This window comes from Leucopleurus acutus (assembly GCF_964270905.1).
Source record: "Leucopleurus acutus genome assembly, chromosome: 2".
NCBI classification, from domain to species: domain Eukaryota; kingdom Metazoa; phylum Chordata; class Mammalia; order Artiodactyla; family Delphinidae; genus Leucopleurus; species Leucopleurus acutus.
Window position 1 is genome coordinate 1,120,327 of NC_139143.1, and position 20,578 is coordinate 1,140,904.

The 20,578-nt window shown below is 47.2% G+C and overlaps 1 protein-coding gene across 11 annotated transcripts in view; it reads right to left on the minus strand.

Moving 5' to 3' along the window:
• Positions 1–20,578, minus strand: part of PPP1R12B (protein phosphatase 1 regulatory subunit 12B) — a 192,951-nt gene that overhangs the window by 91,761 nt on the left and 80,612 nt on the right. The window lies entirely within an intron of this gene.

Genomic DNA, 20,578 nt, shown 5'->3' on the forward strand with positions numbered 1-20,578 from the left:
TGCACTGGGTCTTCGTTGCTGTGCGCGGGCTTTCTCCAGTTGCGGCGAGCGGGGGCTACTCTTCGCTGCGGTGCGCAGGCTTCTCATTGCAGTGGCTTCTCTTTGTTGCAGAGCACGGGCTCTAGGCACGCAGGCTTCAGTAGTTGTGGCAAAAGGGCTCAGTAGTTGTGGCTTGCGGGCTCTAGAGCACAGGCTCAGTAGTTGTGGCACACAGGCTTAGTTGCTCCGCGGCATGTGGGATCTTCCCGGACCAGGGATCCAACCCGTGTCGCCTGCATTGGCAGGTGGATTCTTATCCACTGCACCACCAGGGAAGTCCCCAAAATGTACTTCTTAAACAATAAGGCTTGACAGTTACTCCTTGACCCACAGGCTGCAGGACGGATGTTGTGTTTGCAGCATGAAAGCAACATGAGTCTCATTGCCCATCTCCATCAGAGCTTTTGGCTGACACCAGGTGCACTGTCAATGAGCAGTCATATTTTGAATCTTTTTTTTTCCGAGTAAGTCACAACAGTGGGCTTAAAATATTCAGTAAACCATGTTGCAAACAGATGTGCTGTCATCCAGGCTTTGTTGTCCATTTACAGAGCACAGGCAGAGCAGATGTAGCATAATTCTTAAGGGCCCTAGGATTTTCGGAATGGTAAATGAGCATTGGCTTCAACTGAAAGGCACCAGCTGCACTAGCCCCTAACAGGAGAGTCAGCCTGTCCTTTGAAGCCAGGCACTGACGTCCCCTCTCTAACTATGGAAGTCCTGGATGGCATCTTCTTCCAATAGAAGGCTGTTTAACCTACACTGAAAATCTGTTGTTTAGTGCAGCCACTTTCAGGAATTATCTCAGCTGGATCTCCTGGATAACTTCCTGCAGCTTCTACATCAGCACCTGCTGCTTCACCTTGCACTTTTATGTTATTGAGAATGCATCTTTCCTTAAACCTCATGAATCAAACTCTGCTAAGCTTCAAGTTTTTCTTCTGCAGCTTCCCCACCGCTTTGAGCCTTCATGGAACTGAAGAGAGTTAGGGCCTTGCTCTGGATGAGGCTTTGTTGTTTCTGGTTTGATCTTCTATCCAAACCACTCAGGCTTTCTCCGTATCAGCGATAAGGCTGTTTCGCTTTCTTATCATTTGTGTGTTCACCGAAGTAGCGCTTTTAATTCCCTTCAAGAACTCTTCCTTTGTGTTTCCAGCTTGGCTGTTTGGTGCAAGAGGCCCAGCTTTAGGCCTATCTTGGCTTTCCACATGCCTTCCTCACTAAGGGTAATAATTCCTAGTTTTTGATTTAAAGTGAGAGATGTGCAACTCTTCCTTTCACTTGAATACTTAAGAGACCCTTGTAGGGTTATTAATTGGCCTAATTTCAGTATTGTTGTGTCTCAGGGAATAGGGAGGCCCAAGGAGAGGGAGAGGGACAGGGGAACCGCTGCTGGATAGAGCAGTAAAAATACAGCATTTGTTGATTAAGTTTGTGGTTTCATATGGGTGTGGTGTGTGGCACCCCAAACAATTACAATAGTAACATCAAATATCACTGATCACAGATATCATAACAAATACAATAATGAAAAAGGTTGAAATATTGTGAGAATAACCAAATGTGACACAGAGACATGAAGTGACCAGATGCTGTTGGAAAAACTGCGCCAAGAGACTTGTTCGACACACACCAACCTTCAATTTGTGAACAGCGCAGTATCTGGAAGTGATAATGTGAAGCACAATAAAATTAGGTCTACTTGTACCTATAGCAACGGTTCTCAAACTGTTTGGTCTGAGGACCCTTTTATATTTTAAAAAATTATTGAGGATCCCCAAACAGCTTTTGTTTATGTGGGGTATTATCTATTAATATTTACCTTATTAGGCAGTAAAGTTGAGAAATTAAACGTTTATTAATTCATCTGAAAATGACAGCCCTATTCATGTTAACATCAATAACTTATCTTTTATGAAAAACAACTAAATTTTCTAAAACAAAAGAATTTAGTAAGAGTGGCATTATTTTACATTTTTGTAAATTTCTTTAATGTTGGCTTAATAGAAGAGAGCCCAATTCTCATATACATTTCTGCATTCGATATGCTGCAGTATGTTTTTTTAGTTAAAATATATAAAAAATATCCAGTCCTGCACAGATATGTAGTTGGAAGAGCAAGGAGTAGTAGAACAGCTTTTTCAGATAATTGTGGACAGTCTTCTTTGATCCTATAGTCAAACACAAGTGGTATTTCTTCAAGGTTAGTCGCAATGTGGAATCTGAAATGATGTTAACAGAATTTTCATATTCTGTTATGCCGAAATCCAGTGGTCGATCTTGTACTTCGGATGGAATGTCTTACCCAGGCGTGTCTTTGGTAAAATCTCCCAAATGGTGACACATTTCATTACGCAATAGTAATTTTAAAAATCACATTCTTCAACATACGGTTTAAGCTCCTTAACATCAGTCTTGGCAATGATTTTTTGGATTTGACACCGAAACCAAAAATGAACAAGTGGGACTTCATCAAGCTTTTTGCTTCTGCACAGCAAAGAAAATCAGCAACAAAACAATAAGGCAACCTACTGAATGGGAGAAAATATTTGCAAGTCACATATCTGATAAGGGGTTAATAGCCAAACTAGATAAAGAACTCATACAACTCAAAAGAAAACAAACAACCTGATTAAAAAAGGGACAGAGGATCTGAACAGACTTTTTCCAAAGAAGGTACAACACAGATGGCCAACAGGCACATGAAAAGATGCTCAACATCACTCATCATCAGGGAAATGCAAATCAAACCGCAGTGAGATGTCACTTCACACCTGTCAGAATGGCTATTAGGTAAGAAATGACAAGTGCTGGTGAGGGTGTGGAGAAAAGGGAGCCCTCATGCACTGCTGGTGGGAATGTAAACTGGTGCAGCCACTCTGGAGAACAGTATGAAGGTTCCTCGAAAAACTAAAAATAGAGCCACCATATGAAGTTCCACTTCTGGGTGTTTATCTGAAGGAAACCAAATCACAATCTCCATCTGTGCTATATCTGCAGCCCAGTGTTCACAGCAGGACTACTCACCATGGCCAAGATATGGAAACAACCGAAGTGTCTACTGACAGATGAATGGATAAAGAAAATGTGGCGCATATATGTGTGTGTGTATACACACACGCGCGTGCGCACATGTACATACATAATGGAATGTTATTCAGTCATAAAAAGAGGAAATCCTGCCATTTGCAACAACATGGATGGGCCTTGAGGGCATTATGCTAAGAGAAACAGAAAGACAAATACTGTACGATCTCATTTGTATGTGGAATCCAAAAAACTGAATTCATAGGTACAGAGAACAGACTGGTGGTTGCCAGAGGTGGGGGGTGGGCGAAGTGGGTGGAGGTGGTCAAAAGGTACAAACTTCCAGTTATAAGATAAATAAGTCCTGGGAATGTATGCACAGCAAGGTGACTATAGTTAACAACACTAATGTATTCAAAAGCTGCCCAGAGAGCAGATCTTAAAAGTGCTTGTCACAAGGAAAATACGTGTGGTGACAGACGTTAACTAAATTTATTGTGGTAATCATTTTGTAGTATGCTTACCAAATCATTATGTTGTATACTAAAAAAGATTGTTTTATTTCAATTATATCAATAAAAAATAATAAAAGTTAAAAAAAAACCCACATTTTCTAATATTATCTTTGGTCTCAGAACAGTCTTTCCACATTGGGAAGCAGTCAACATATCACCCACAGTGACAGGTACAAGTTTTCCAAAGTTCTAATTTCTGCTTTAAATGTTACAACTGGCAACCAACACTCAGAATGACAGGTTCGCTTTGTTCATTTTCAAGAGAATGTCGGCCACACGCCTACGTCTGAATAACCGTCTGGGCAGCCACGTTTCAGGAAGAAGTGGTGCTCAGGAGAAGCAGCCAGCCCTCATTTCTCCTTCTCGAACTACAGGTACACTTCTATTACAACTCGCTGGCCACCCTCCAATTATTTACTACACTTCTCCTGTACTTTCTATTCTCCTCTCTCTCTGGGTTTCATTCTGGGCGTTTTCCACTGTCCAATCTAATTAGTTCACAAATCCTCTCTTCAGCTGCTTTACTACAGTTGAATTTCTTAATTATTTTATTTTTCAGTTCTAGCATTTCCATCTTTCCAAAGAGAGGGCAGTTCTCTACTGAAATTCTCTATCTTGTCTTCTATTTTCTTGAACATATTAACCGTAATTTACTATGATTATTTTAAAGTCCACATCTGATAATAATCGATATCTGGGTCTGTTCCTAGTGTCTGTATTTTCTCTTAGTCTTTTGTAAATCCGTCTTATTAGGCAGTCTGTCTGGTAATTTTTGAATTAATGCCAGAATTTTTAATGAAAAAATGTAGCAATAATTTGCAGCTCTGGAAGATGTTGTCATCCTCCAGAGAGGATATTCTTTTCTCCGGCTTAGTTAGGCTAAGAAACTGGTTCTCAAACTTTCATTGCATCAGAATCACTTGGAAGGCTTGTGAAATACAAATCTCATGAGGTTCTCCCCTCATAAGTCCTGATTTAGCAGGTGTGGAGGGGGTCTGGGAATCTGCATTTCTGATTAGTTCTCAGGTGATGCTGCTGATGTGGAGACCACACTGTGAAAACCATGGGGTAAGGCAAAGCCCCTTCACCCACTCTGAGACTGAGCCACCTGGAAGCTGGGCTTCAGTCTTTACAGAGCTGGCCATGTCTGGTAAGCCCCTTCTGCTGGAAGGCAGCCCTTTGATCGTCCCAGGGGAAGTCTGGGGTGTCCACTGGGGCCCGTTTCTGAACTCTAATTTCTGTTCCCTAAGCACTGAGAGATGGCTGGGAACCTTGCCCAGCTTCTCAGCCTTGTAGCCACTGCCTCGCTGGTCAGCCAGCACCTTGGGGGACAAGCACTGCCGGGTGCTGGGCTCGCCTCCTATGCTTTCCTTCTCTCTGGGATCTGGGTCCCTCAAGTCCTCACTTCCTTCCCGTCTCTCCAATGCCTTCAAAGACTTTGTTTTCTTATGTTTATCCAGCTTTTCTGCTTATTCTCAGTGGGAGAGTCTGTCTATCACAAGATATGCCATAGCCTGAAACAGAAGTGCCCAACCAGGCTATACGTTAAGAGATTTTTTTCCTCCACGTGGATTAGTAAACTGGAATTGCCATACATGTCTCAATCCACTGTGAGTTCGGTATGTGTGCCTCTTTCCTTAATAGATTCCTCTTCTCTGGGTGAAGTGGAAAAACCTGAGTCCCCAAACTTGCAAAGCTGTGGACCAGCCTTGGAGTCGGTGAGCACGCCGAGGACGAACCCCTCAGGAAATGCTGCCTGGGTTACCAGCCAGCATCCTCACCCACCACCTCCACCTGCAAACACACAGAGCACCCCACTGCACCACTTCTTGGCTGCTGTCTCTTCTCTGCGTCCTCAACAGACGCCACAGTGAAGCCGCAAGTCTCTGACTGGCTTATCGCACTGCCTGCTCCGGCAAGTTTTACGGAATGAGAGAGATGGAGCTGGTAAAAACAGGTCTGCAGGTGAAATCGAGGGCCTTTTGCCTCACTTGGAGTCCTAAATATTTGAAATCATACATGTTTTTCCCAGAAAAAATTGGAAAACAGATCAACACGTGAAAATAAAAATAAGCTGAATTCCACCACATGAAGATAAGCCCATTTTTATTCTACTACACGTATGCCTAGATTTTTGTCTATGTATGTATGTTCTATACCTATATATAGTATATTATAGTCTATTTTTAATGAATATTATGTATATTACTTTGTAACCTATGTCAATATATGAAACTTTTACTAAGTTGTAAGAAAAAAAATCTATAAAAACAAAACCCAGAAAACCCCAGTACTTGAGTTTTAAATGTTTTTGAGGAGGGAAGGAACATTTTCATTCACTTTCGTTTACCCAGGTATGGATTCCAAATTCACAGAAGTGATGCACCTTAACATACGGTTTCCTGGGGGACACACTGCGTCTTCAGTAGAGCCTGAGCCCTTGTACCTTCTAAACCCAGACAGGGGAGCAAACTGTAGTCCTGGAGCCAAACCTGGCTGCCACATTCCGTAAATCAAGTTTCACCAACGACAGCAGCAGAGTTTAATATTTGCTATGGAGACAACATGGCCTGCAAAACCTAAAATGTATGTTACCTGGCCGTTTACAGACAAAACTTGGCAACGCCCGTGCCAGACCCACCCACACCCAGCACAGCACCTGGGCCTCGTGAGTCTGCGCACCACATGGCTCTTCACTGCCCTGAAAAGACGATGGTCTCGGCCCACAAGGTCCTGCAACGGAAGCACAGTGGCTTCACAGCTATCCCTGCTCTGGCCTCCAGATAAAACTAGGCTAACATCCGCAATGCAGTGACAGAGGAAGGGATTCCAATGCTGAAGTCCTCTAATTACCACGCCTGTCTACTGTTTCCTAGAGGGCAGGAAGCGTTTTTCTCTGTATTTGCTATGACTCTGAGGTTACATGATCAGTGGAATTCAAACACTTAGCAGGGAATTTAAGCATGACTAGACAAAAATAATTTGTTCTCTGCCTCTCAAGTTCACAGTGCTCCTTTACATACTACACAGCCGCTAATTTTATCTTAAGAAGCTGTGCAAAATGCCTAGAGCAAATCATCAATGAACATCAAGAAAACCATCATCATCATAATAAAAGACCTAGACTATCTTCTGACAAGTACAGTGTGGAGATAAAGTACCCTGACATGGGAATCAGACCGCCTAGGTTTGAACCCTGGCTCCTCAACTTCCTTGCTAGATGACCCCGGATAAAACATTTAAGCACTCTAAACCCAAGTGTCTTGTGCAGCAAAGGTATTAACAGCTGCAACAGGATTATGAGCAGAAATCAGCAGGGCTGCTGTGAGGACCAGGCGCAAGTGTTCAGGACGGCCTGGCTGTTACTCTCGCATCACCACCACTCCTGCTGCATCGTTTCCATCCCCACGTTAATAGCTCCGCGTGGTGATTTGGGAAAGAAAGAAAGGTGCTATAATATCCATCCCAACTAGTCAAATAAAGAGTTCCCCTTAATTATTTTCCCAGAAATGGATAATTCACTGGGAAGCGGTCTTAATGCCCATGAAAATATTCTCCATGCAGGTTTGAAGGGCTAAGTAAAATAAAGCTACTTTAACTAGAAGAATGAAAGGAAAATAACCAAGAAGATTTCCAGGGAGCGTACAAAGCTGTTTTCCCCAGAATGATGAGAGGATAATCTCTCATCCAGAACCCACTAACAGGAAACTGGTTTTTGGAATAGCTTTAGAGAGTCCCACATTTAAAATCTGTGAAGACGGAATGGTACTTAAGGGTTAACTTCAAACGGGGCAGGAACCAAGTTGAGCGCATGTCTTTAAAGCACTCGGGACGCTGCGGTCATTAATTACAGAACGCCCACTGGTCCTCTGCCAGGGCCTGTCATTCCTCGGACTGCATCCTGTGTGCGAGGTGGCACAGGCACAGGTGCATTTCAGGGAGGTGGGAAGGAGCTTCCTAAAGACCAACCTGGAAGCGCGCAGGGACAGCTACAGGGCAGGGGGATGGGCCAGAGAAGAGCAGAGCACGGACCTGCGGCTAAAGATTTTAGGAGTTTGAGGAGTCACATGATCTAATTTCAAGACTTCAGGCAGAGAGGATAAAATCATTCCCATTTCACAGAAGAGCCGACTGAGGCCCAAGGAAACACTAAAGTGCCCACCCAAGGTCACAGCGTTGTCAGGTGAGACCTAAAGGGAGTAGGACTGGTCGCCTGGCTCCAGCACAGCTTTTCTGACATCACACCACACGAAAACGGGCTCTTCACCTAGCGCCACGGCACCCCAGCTGTGTGGATTCGTGCAGCAAGACATTTCTTTTTCCAAATCTAGCAATACCAGGAGGGGAGTATTGTCTTATGTTGGGCTTCTCTTAGTGTCCCCTGATGTTTTCCAAAAGTCTGCCATCATCAACGCTCTATCTTGGAAAAGGATGCTTTCATATCTCCAGAGGTTGCCATTCACGTGCAGTACGGCCATCCCGGACAAGCTGGAAGGGACAGGTGACAAGAGGGACCAAATTCTCCTGCAGAGGACGCAGCCCACATGGCGGCCAGGCGTTAGTGCAGGTTTACCTTGCCGTTTCTAACTAGGAATGGGTGTTCCTGGGTTCTAGTGTCAGCTTAGCCATTAACTAACAAGAAAGGCTCTTTCTTGCCTTTTAGGGTCAGAGGGAAGGGAGTGGTTTGGTTTATTTGTTTACACCCTTGTTCTAAAGAGGACCTGGAAACTAAAGGAAATGCATACCTGCGGCAATACTTTAAACAGATGAAGAAATGTACGGGAAAGGAAAAGAATGGCCAGATACGGCCGCCGGAAGTCAGGCGCCGATGTACACGTGGTGTCGGGAAGCTCCGCAGGGAGGCCCGAGTGATGCAGGGGCGGCAGAGCAGCAAGGGCAGCTCAGGAGGGTCCTGGGAGGAGAAGAGGAGGAAGCCCAGGAAGCCCCAGGCGCCTGCCTGCCGAGGCGGAAGGGCTGGAAGAGCGCAGAGCAGGGGTGGCGGGGAAGAACGGAGGGGCAGGGAAGACTGGAACCAGAGGTCGTGGAAGACACAGGCTCCAGAAGGCAGTGGCCCACGACCAAGGGCACGGAGGGTCCGCGGTGCAGGCGCCGGACGGGCGAGGGGGCAGGGCTCCGATTCGGTGGGCTGGAGAGGGGGCGGGAGGTGGGGGACAGAGTGGGGTCAGAGCCCTCCCTCGAGAGCGACAGGGAGAAGGTGGGGGGACAGGCACGTGGGCGGGTGCGCCTCTGTCCCCGTCCCCGGTGAGCTCTTGGTGCTCCGTCTGGGAAACACTGTGCGCCCCGGCTCTGGGATCCTTCCCAAGGGAAACTCCCTGCACCCAGCACAGAATGCTGGACCAGCCTGATGGCCGACAGGACGATGCCTCAGTTGGTTTCCAAAAGTCCGGATTCCCCATTCGGATTCCAGAGAGGACGGAAAGCGTTCAATTTACTTTGTTTTCAGAAGTGGTTTCTCCCAAGACAGATACCCATTTCCTTCAAAGAACAAAACATCAAGAGAGCCTAACCCCTGTGCCCACAGTGCCAGCGGACGGTATCCCACGGCCCAGGGGAGACCGGCTCCTCGGACACGGACCGGTGGGGTCAGAACACGTGGGCTGTGAAGTCCCAAAGACACAGTTTTGAATCCTGGCTTTGCCACTTACTGGCTCTGATTGTGGGCAGGGCCCGTCATCTGATCCTTTTCTTATATGTATTAAAGAAAATAATATTATTCGTCTCACAAAGCTATGAGGATTAAATGCATCTAGGGAGTTCTGGCGTACGGTAACCACTCAGAACACTAATTCTCTAACCCACTCTAAACCTTTCGCATGTTTGAGGCCACCTGAGATGCCGCCACAGCCTCCCGTCTCACAGGACCCGCCTCCTCCTCCAAGAGCACAGTACGCCGCCTACACAGTCTGCCCTCGAGGGTCTACCCCCCACGCGGCCTCATGGTTTCCAAGGCGTGTACCTGGCGTCCTCAGTCTCGAGGGCACAAGGTAGGCAGGCCTCTCTCATGTCGTACCTGCAGTTCTTGCACAGCGCTGAATGCGCGAACAGCAGAACAGCCACCTCCTAACTCCACACGGACCGATTCAGAAGTTAAAAGGCAACCTCGACGCATAAGCTGTGCACTCAGCTGGAGAGCAAACCAGGGCTCTTGCCTCGCAGCCCGGGGGGCTGTCACCTGTGCCTGCTGCTCTCACGTGAAGGAACCTCCACCTGCCAGGACACACCTTCTCTGCCTACATTAGAACACCTGAAGTGGAATGGGGTTGGTGTGCTTACCGGCACACGGAGCCAGACACAGAACGGGGTCTTGGGGAGCCAGCCTTCTGCGAAGTGGATCAACAGATGTGTCTCTGCTGCCCCCCTCTGGACACCAGGATCACTACACAGCGGCTTGCTCATCCCCACCCGTTTACCCGACACCTTGCTGAGCAAGTGGGCTCTGTGGTATGATGAAAGCCCAGCAGAAAGAGCACCTCCCGGAGCTCCCGATGCAGGGGTGTCAGCTGGACCAGCCCTAAGGACAGGGCCACAGAAGAACACCGGCAAGAGAACCCCGGCTTCAGCCTGGGGCTGGGGGAACAGGAAGCCGGCAGGGGGGTGAACCTCAGGAGCTCCTACGGTACGAACAGAACTCTGCTCAGCAGAGAAGGTGGCAGAAGGCTGTCCCAGAAAGAAGGGTCAGCGTGGACATCAAACACCTTCAGGGAACAAAGTGGCACGATCGCCAAAGGCACACAACACAGGAAGCAGAGGAGGAGCAGGGAGAGAACAGTCCAGCTCTGGCAGCTGGGCAGCTGTCCAGCAGGCAGTCTCCCCGTGGGGCTGCGATGGCGGCCAGCAGCAGGGGCTCCTAAATGCCTGACTCAGCCCCATTTTGAACTGTCTACAATCTGGTCCTCTGAGCAACCAAGATCAATGAGGAAACTTCTTACATGTATGGGAAAACATTTATTACCATTAAGACTCAACCTGACTGGGGCTTCCCTGGTGGCTCAGTGGTTAAGAATCCGCCTGCCAAGGCAGGGGACATGGGTTCGAGCCCTGGTCTGGGAAGATCCCACATGCCGCGGACCAACTAAGCCCGTGCGCCAAAACTCCTGAGCCTGAGCTCTAGAGCCCTCGAGCCACAACTACTGAGCACCCGTTCCACAACTACTGAGCCCGCGCGCCTAGCACCCGTGCTCCGCAGTGAGAAGCCCACGCACCGTGAAGAAGAGTAGCCCCTGCTCGCCGCAACTAGAGAAAGCCCCTGCAGAGCAACGAAGACCCAATGCAGCCAAAAATAATAATAAATAAAATTAAAAATAAAGTATGAAAAAAATTAAATAGAAAAAGATTCAATCTGACCGTACAGTTTGTAGTAAGCAAAGTGCTTTTACCCAGACCTCGATGAGTTAGTCTCTTCATTTTATCATTTCCTGTTTAAAGGCCAACTCAAGGAGCGATCTATGCCTTCACAGACCTAAACCAGCTTCTCTCTGTAATTGCCCTAAATATCTGACATTTTTTCCATCTTATTTACTTAAAATATATACTATGTAATACTTAAGCTATAAAGGATATAAACAATACAACCACCACCTGTGTACTACTATCCAACTTAAGTATAACATTACTGATACCAGTTTCCCCTTAAAAAGAGATGCATGGGGGCTTCTCTGGTGGTGCAGTGGTTGAGAGTCCGCCTGCCGATGCGGGGGACACGGGTTCATGCCCTGGACCGGGAAGATCCCACATGCCGCGGAGCGGCTGGGCCCCTGAGCCATGGCCGCTGAGCCTGTGCTCCGCAGCAGGAGAGGCCACAACAGTGAGAGGCCCACGTAAGGCAAAAAAAAAAAAAAAAAAAAAAGAGAGATGCATGTTTCTACTTCCTGAAATTCTTAACCGTCCTCTGCCACTCTAATCTCTTGGATGGGATCCTTAAGTCAGCGCACATGTTTAAATCAATTAGGAATAGGAAGAAAAACCAGAATAGTTCCCAACTGGTTATTCCAAACACTGTATCTTATTCTTACCATCCCCCACCCCAACCATAGCACCCAAATGGTGTGCGCTACCAGCCAGCTTCCCAAAGAACCACCAGAGAGATGAGGACAGAGGGCAGAAAGGCGCTCTCAGCCATCAGAGCTGCCAAGCAGACACTCACCTGCGGCTCCTGCCCCTCCAGGCCCAGTGCTCACTGGTGCCCAGCTCGGCACACCAGTCGGCCCGCAAACCCAGAACACAAAGATCAACTTCCTGCGCCTCCCATTTCCATAAAACCGGGAACGGCAAGGACTCCACTGCCAGATCAAACCATCACAGCTGAGAGGTCAAGCACCTCAGACACATCAGCCACACACCTATGCAGCAGCTTTCGCAGAAGCCCAATTTGTTGAAAAAGTGCCCACTCCTCCGGCTGTCCTTCCCTAGTAAACACTAGAGCTCGTTTTGTGAGGTGGTCACGAGCGACCATCTTCTTCCAACATGGGAAAATCACCTGGTATGGGGGGGGCTTGAGTGAGGGCACAAAATTTTGGTCCCTCCCACATGTCACCAACACTCACAGCTCTGAAAAAAGAACCACTTTATCAGAAGGAGATTAACTGTAAACACATGGCTGATAAGAGCTTTGAGCAGCAGGTGTCCGGTGACTTCTGGCTGTACTCTGAAGTGGCTGGGAGCTGGGGCAGAGCTGCCAGAGGCTCTGTGGCTTCCTGGCCACCTTTGGAATGCGTGTGTCCTGTGGCCGGGGTAGGGGTGGGGGGGGCTTTTTTTTTTTTTTTTTTTTGGCGGTACACGGGCCTCTCACTGTTGTGGCCTCTCCCGTTGTGGAGCACAGGCTCCGGACGCGTAGGCTCAGCGGCCATGGCTCACGGGCCCAGCCGCTCCGCGGCATGTGGGATCTTCCCAGACCGGGGCACAAACCCATGTTCCCTGCCTTGGCAGGCGGAGTCTCAAACACTGCGCCGCCACCAGGGAAGCCCCGGGGCGGGGGCGGGGGCATTTTTAAGCCGCCACTCCTGAACTGTTAGGTGGTGTGCTGAGGAACTGTGTGACAAACGCCACTGTCTCTGGAAATGAAGAGGGTTCATGTCTCAGTAGCTGTGTTTAGCAACAGAAATACAGAAAAAAGATAATAAGACTTCTAAATTCCAGGCCCTTCCATCTTACTGTAGTAACTCTCAGCAGACACCAACCAGGTCTTCTTTTCCAGAACCGCTGAGTGGGGCGAAATGGTCCGAGTGTTATTTTTAAACAGCTTTACTGAGATATAGTTCACATCCCCATTTAAGTGTACCATTCAGTGGCTTTCAGTATATTCACAGTTATGCAATTATCACCATAATCAATTTTAAAACATTTTGGTCACCCCAAAAAGAAATCCCACATGCAGTATAGTCACTTCGCACTTGGTGTTTTTAAATACAGACCAACAGCATCTTTCCCGCTGGCTAACTAGTGCCATCAGATCTGGCCCGTCATCAACTTCAGGACGCACCAGCACTTTACCCGAGAAAGGGAAGCGGTGCCAATCAGGTGTCAATCACACATGCTCTTTTATCACCATTTAAAAGTTACTTAATTTAATAGTTATTGAAAGGGATCTTTCAGACTTATTTAGACATATTTAGTACCAGCAATGCACATAACCCAGTAGAAGTAACGTGAGCACTGATGACCAAATTCACACACGTGTGGGGATGACAACTGGCAATGACGAGATGTCCTGACGGCGGAGCTTGTGAGACGTGAAAAAAGCGGTCCCCAGAATCAACAACACCCAACGCTCCACGACATGGCATGTGCTCGGTGACAAAACAGCAGAAACTGTCTTCCTAACTATAGCAAGAAAGGAGTCAAGCAAGCGTAATCTTTAACAGCTAATGAGCTAACATAATACTAATCATACAAGCAACCCAGAAACCTCCAGCACGGCAATACTTAAGAGAATGTACCGACTGCTACATACATTTCACTCTCTTCCTGTTCCTGGTTAGGAAGAGAGAGAACTATTTATACCAGCAGAGAAAAGCCTGGTAAGTTCAGCACTGCTGCGGTCTCTTAGGGAAAGAAAACACTCATTTCAGAACAAGAACTGAGAGAGGCTGGAGGAGCTTGGGAACCTCTTCTCTAGAACACCTCCTTGAATTGACAACTGCCTGACTTTAGCTTGGAGACAGGGAGATGAGTCAAACAACTTTAAAAAACCCTGACTCAGTGTTTAATTACTTGGTTTAAATTTCTGACATTCCAAAGACGATGCCAAATTAATCTGCTGACAGCTTCACTTAGTGGAATAACTACCCAGCTTATAAAGACCCCAAAGGATTCAAGAAGGTCGACACGTGTGGTATATATGACTCGGCCGTAAAGAGACCAAACAAAGCAAGTCGCATGTGAGCTATCTGGGAAAGACAAATAACTTTAGCTTCTTGTAGAGAAAAACTGTTTTGGCCATTTCTACAAGAAAAGAAAGGGCACCAATAAAAAAGAAGGTGTAAAATTCAGGGCTGGGGCGAGAGGATCAAAGGCGGGAGCCCGCAGACTCCAATATTAGCCCCGGGAGTTGACGACACTGTTGACACTGTTGCTAAGGAAAACCTGGGGCTTTCGGAATGAAGGCAGCCACCACGCCCTGCCCTGCGACAGCTGCTGCCTGCCCTGACACCCTGTCGCCTTCTGCCAGTTGCATGCCATGTGCCCTCTCCACCCTGTCGTCCGCCAGCCCAGTCAACCCCTTCACAATCGGAGGACGCTGGTGGTTTCTACCGTCCTCAGGAGCAACCCCAAAATGGGATGCAGTGATCAGAGTGCCATGAAGGCAGAGGCTGCCGTGCTCCAGGCACTGATGGAGACGGACTGGCCCCTGGACCAAAACTTTTTAATCCAAAAGAAGACATGGTTAGTGAGTTCAATGCGAAGGAAAAAGAGGCCTGAGTTATGGTCTCCACTGTGCCTGACTCAAGGTGTGGTATCAGGCAAATCACTCCATGCTCTTAGGGCCTCGGCATTTCCATCTGCAAAACAGGGGCATAACTCCTCTTCCTTTCCATCAGGTAAAAGGAACACACTGGTCACAGGGGAGCTTTTCAGAAAAAAAAAACAAAGAAAAAGAAACAAAATTTTAAAAAGGAACTTTGTAAGTCCAAGATTGTGCCCTTCTCAAAAGTAATGAACTTTCAGAGGTCCTGCCCTGAGCTTACGTAACAAAATCACACATTGTCTAGAATCCTGCATAAATTATCCTGACTCGCTTGACTCCTGTGTCTACTCTTCAATGACTGTGGCCACCTTCACAGACTTACATCATAATAGAGACTGTTGTCCACAGGATTAATTTTTTTTCAAGCTCATCTGCCTCCCCACCCCCATTACAATGGCAATTCTTCATCACTCTGGAACTTTGGAAAATACAGGAAAAAAATAAAAATAAAAATAAAATAAAAATTACCCATCATCCCTCAGAAAAGTCTAGTGTTCACCTTTCCGTGTGGATCACTCTTCCGTGTTGATCACGGTTTGGTATCATAATGACCCCTGCATCCAGCCCTGCCTCCTGATGCGTCTGTAATCATATGTGTAGTTCACAGGCTGAGCGAAGGGCCCCCCCTCCCGGAGGGCCGCACCCCACCCCCGGCCAGTGCTACACGCGCCCACTCCCCCCTCTTCGAACAAACCCGGCTCAGAAAGGGAAAGTCAGGTGCGCCGGTTCCATGGGAAGACCCACACCCCAATGCACGAGCTCTAGTTACCCTGCGAACAGGGATTCTTTCTGAGATGACTTTTCTGCTGGTCAGGGCTTGCTATGGCCAGTTTCAAGACCCACTTGCCTGACGCTAATTGTTTCCAACGGGACCTGCCAACACAGGCTCCAGGCCTCCACTTCCCAGCAAGAGCCAAAATGCTTCCACAAGGAGCTGGCTACAGAGCATGCTGCGGCTTCACGAGAAGAATTAGTACCCAGCATGCTCTTTCAGAAGGGAAACTTAGCTGTTTTCAAAACATGTGCTTGTTTTCTTTCAGCGTGTGTTTCTCTGAAGGAGAAACTGAATTAAACGGCTTTAATTCTGTAAAGGCTTAAATGACGTTTTATTCGATCAAGCCATTCCCCGGCTGAAAGCACTCCAGTCCACAGCTCTGAGAGCGGAAGTTCAAGTTTCTCAGCACAGCACAGACAGAAACTACACCATGCGGTTCCTGCCCGCCTCTCTCTAGCGCCACAATTTCCAAAGTATTCCCAATGGAGTACCAGTCAGGTTTCTGTGAAAAAACAAAACTAATCGATGGACACACAAATTTGGCAACTGTGCAAATTCTAACCAGCCCCACGCCCTGGAAAGGAGCGATCCCCAGGTTTTGGAGCAACCTGTGTTTAGCTGTGTTTAAGCCGTCGTTTCACAAATCCGCTGGGCCACAGAACAGTTTTTTTCTGCATCTAAATCTGCTTCACACAAGACACCTGCGGAAACGCTGCACTGGCCTTGCCCTCCTCCCAGTGCCAGGCACAGTGAACTTGTCCCCGAATTTCTCAGGTCCCTCTAAAATACCACCCTCCTGTTACGACCAGCCTCTCAAAACTCAAGCCCAGGCACCTCCTCTGCGGCCCCTTCCCTGCCCCTCTACTCCAGACCCGCTCTGTTCCCACATCGGACACTGTGCTGCAGCTTCTGAGCTGCCTTCCACACGGACACGCTCTAGCTTTTCCCTGACCTTGGATCCGTAACGCCCCTGCGCCGGGCACACAGCAGCCTCTCCCTAGACGGCTGTTAGACGCCTTACACACGCAGGTTCCCGTAGCAGCTCTCTACCAGATACCACAGTGCGTCTGCATCCTGATGCACTTACCTCACTGCTCCTCTAGATGCTCTCTCTAGCTTTAGTACAGCTGGTCACTTCTAACTATTGTTACTGTGAGATCAAGTTCATATCTTATGGCAAGACAAGAACAATTCAAACATAAGCACATCTGCTCTGCCCTCTGGCCCCACTCTCCCCCTTACTGTGCAGGGCGAATCTGCATTTTACATCGACCAAACCTCCGTCGGCAGGAACACCTGCTCAGCCACGAAGAGCAGTGTTCTCCCAGCACCAACGAGACGGCGCCTTAAAGATAACCTTCCTTCTTGATGGGGCCACGATGACGCTCAGACGTGGCTTGTGTGACCTGTCAATAAGACGTCATTTCGCGTACAGCCTTGTGTCTCAAGAACTTACGCTACTGTGCCGTGACCTCTAAGGGGAGGAACGGTTCTTGGAGCTCGCTGAGATGTTCTTCCGGGTTACAATCCTCAAATCTGGCTCAAATAAGATTCTCCGCTTCTTTCTGAGATCAACTGACTAATCTTTGTCGACATCACCAACTGAAGTCACGGTCTGAGGTTGCTGTCTGCCGCTCGTCTGCATCCTGAGCATCTAGACCCTGCCCCGGGAGCTCTCCCTCATGGTGCCTCTCCCTCCCCAGTGTTCACAGTGTTCTGTGTGAGTCTGTCTCTGGTGGGGACTGTTGTACAGAAATCCCTTGGACCCCAGGTTGAAGATGTGTTTATCTTCAAGGTATCTTTGAATTTGTTTGTGCCATGATGGCCCCCAAATTTTAAGAGTACAGACCTACTTCCTATGTTAAATTCTTGGCTTGGGATTTCCAAACTATACGGGTAGTAAAAATATCCCATAAAAGACTTTTCTGACAACAAAGACTACTGTATAACACAGGAAACTGTATTCAATATCTTGTAATAACCTATAATGGAGAAGAATCTCAGAAAGAGTATATAAACATATTCTTTAGAAAATATATACAGTCTTTTTTTTTTTAGGTAAGAAGTGGACTGATTGACTGATTAATTTTGGGGTTGTGTTCGGTTTTTGTTGCTGCGCACGGGCTTTCTCTAGTTGCGGCGAGCGGGGCCTACTCTTCGTTGCGGCGCGCGGGCTTCTCATTGTGGTGGCTTCTCTTGTTGCGGAGCACGGGCTCTAGGCACGTGGGCTTCAGTAGCTTCGGCGTGCAGGTTCAGTAGCTGTGGCTCACGGGCTCTAGAGCGCAGGCTCAGTCGTTGTGGCGCACGGGCTCAGCTGCTCCGTGGCATGTGGGATCTTCCTGGACCAGGGCTCAAACCCGTGTCCCCTGCATTGGCAGGCGGATTCCTAACCACCGTGCCACCAGGGAAGTCCCTATATATGTTCTTAAGAAAAATACCTGCCTGGACTCTTGACACATCTTTGGACTGTGGGCAAAGAACTGGGCAGCCCTTTGAGAATTCCAGCTCTACTCAGGTTCTCGGTGGTGGATCCAAGCCTAGCCAGGTCCACAGCCACGCGTCCTACATCCACACACGGCGCTAAACCAGAGCCTCCAGGCTCCAGGTCTCACTCCACCCTGGGCCACTCAGACCATCTGGCTTCTGGGGTCTCCTCATTTTTGTCAGCTGGGAGTTCTCTTTCATTCTTCTGAACTGAGCCACCCTTTCGTCTGTTTATAATAGGAACAGGGCCCTGTGGGCCTGTCTGCCGTGCTGCTGGAACCACCTCCTAAACAAACGTTGAGCACATTCACTCTTTTCCGTCTCCTCCAACGACTACCTCAGTGCCAGCTACTGGTCTTCTTCACGCTCGCTCCTCTGCAGGGGTCTCCTAACTGGTCATCTCACATCCATTCCTGTCCATTCCTCCCCTGTCCACTTTGTATGTAATACTGCAACCAGAGTTTAAAAGGCAGAATTTTTAAAAATGTAAGTCACATCAACTTTTTTTTTTTGTCTCAAATCTTCTACTGACAGATGACCCAGAAATTCTACTCCTAGGTACACACCCAAGAGAAATGAAAACATATGTTCACACAAAAACTTGTACATGAATGTTTATAATAACATTCTTCAAATAGCTGAAAGGTGGAGACAACCCAAATGTCCCCCACCCTATGAATGGCACACAAAATGCAGTATATCCACGTAACGAAACAGTATCTGGCCATGAAAAGAATAAAGTACCGATGCACGCCACAACACAGATGAATCTTGAAAACATGCTGCTGAGGGAAAGGAGCCAGTCACAGAAGACCACATACTGATTCCATTTGGATGAAATCTCCAGAGCACGCAGCTTGACAGAAACAGAAAGTAGATGAGTGGTTGCTTAGGCCTCGGGGGCAGGGGGAGACGGGGTGGCGACAGCTAAAGGCTACGGGGTTTCTTTTTAAGGTGATGAAAATGCTCTAAAATTGACTGTGGTGATGGCTGCGTTGAACTGGTAAATTACATGCTGTGTGAAGCACATCTCTGCAAAGCGGTTCAAAAAACTCTTCCGGTGGCTCACCATGGTTCTCGGCACATAAACCCACAACCTCCTCGCTGCGGGTGAGCTGCATCACGGAGCCCTGCCTGCGCCGCGGGCCTCACCGCAGACGGCTCTGTCCCTCACTCGCTACACTCCAGCCACCATGTCTCCTTCCAGCGTCTCCGAAGGATCGAGCACCGTCCCCCGCCTTGGTGTCTCTGCGGTGGCTGTCTGCTCTGCCTGGAACGCCCGCCCCTCCCCCTCCCCGGCTGTTATTTGCCCTGCAGTTCCCACTCGGGCATCACACCCCCACCCCGAGAAGGCGAGTCTACAGTAGGCGGATCTTCTGTAAAGCACCACACACAGCATCTATCACAAGTGTAACTACCCTCGTTCCTCTTCACTAACGTATACACTTCGCAGCGGCTCAGACCATACTCGTCAGCTCATGGCTGTGCGGTCTGGGCTTGTCACAGTACTTGGCAACAGCAGGTGCTCAGCAAATTCTGGAAGGAATAAACGCTGCTACAGATCAAGTGACTGAGTCCAACAGCTCTTTATCTAATACCCTCCCAGCTATTTATCTTGTGCCAGCTATTTATTTTATTATCTAATAATTATTGTTTATCTAACAAATATCTATACCTATTTTGTGCCATCCCTAAAGTGCACTCATCTTGATATACCCCATTCGTATTACAATTCATTAATATCTTGACCTAATTCTTTTATTCTTACATTTGCTGCTCCTTGAGGAAATACATCCTAGTTCTACAAAACATGTGGCACACGGCTGGTACTCAATAAATATTTGTGGCTTGAATAAAACTTCTAAAACAAAAATCACAATCTGTAACAGGTTATTGATCACAGGTTATAAAATTCCCAGAAGACAGCAATCGTTTCTCTAGATTTCTCTAAATAATGGTTCATGCAACTAAATATTTAATAATGCAGTTTGATAAAGAACCTGGTTTACGCATCCTTCCAGGGACCATGATCTTAATGATGAATTTAACTCATTTCACTTGTCTCAGCTCAGAAGGAGTTTTTAAAGGGAGTTTTTTTCCCCAGCTAATGAAAGATTGCTTTCGCATTTAGTTTCTAGATGAAACTAACAGTATCTAAGTAACGTCTGAGCTATGAAATAGACATTAAATATTGAAGATTGATTTATTAGAACTTTCCTGGCTGTAAGCCTATTAAAAGATGACAACTGTTAGCTCTGCAATCTCTTAGCCCAGAAAATGGAATTTCTTCAAGTTGTACGTAAAGAAATGAAAAAAGAAAGGGAGGAAAGGAGAAAAACACTCTTTTTCAACTTAACATCTTCCTTCTGTTTCTTCTCAAGATGCATGTCTTAGAGCTATCTTTATAATAAACGAACGTCTAAAAAGTTTAACTCATTGTACCTTGTAGCTGAAATGACACGCTGCCTTGTTACACATATAGACACTCGGAAATATACACCTCCTTCCTTTGGATATTCAAAATAAAATGAAGTCAAAGTGAAATCTAAATTTTGGTAAGATTTGACCTCTTTTTCTAGTCTTAAAAAAGGGATAATTATGGCTTCAGTCTTTATGTAGATCTGAAACTCCCAAATGGAATGCATTCTATTTTTACCGCTTCTTCTAGTGGAAGAAAATGGCCTGCTCTCCTTGGTCACACCTTCCATGGTCTCAGAAGGTTCTCTTAGCTTCTGCCTTAGATCTCTCTGAGGT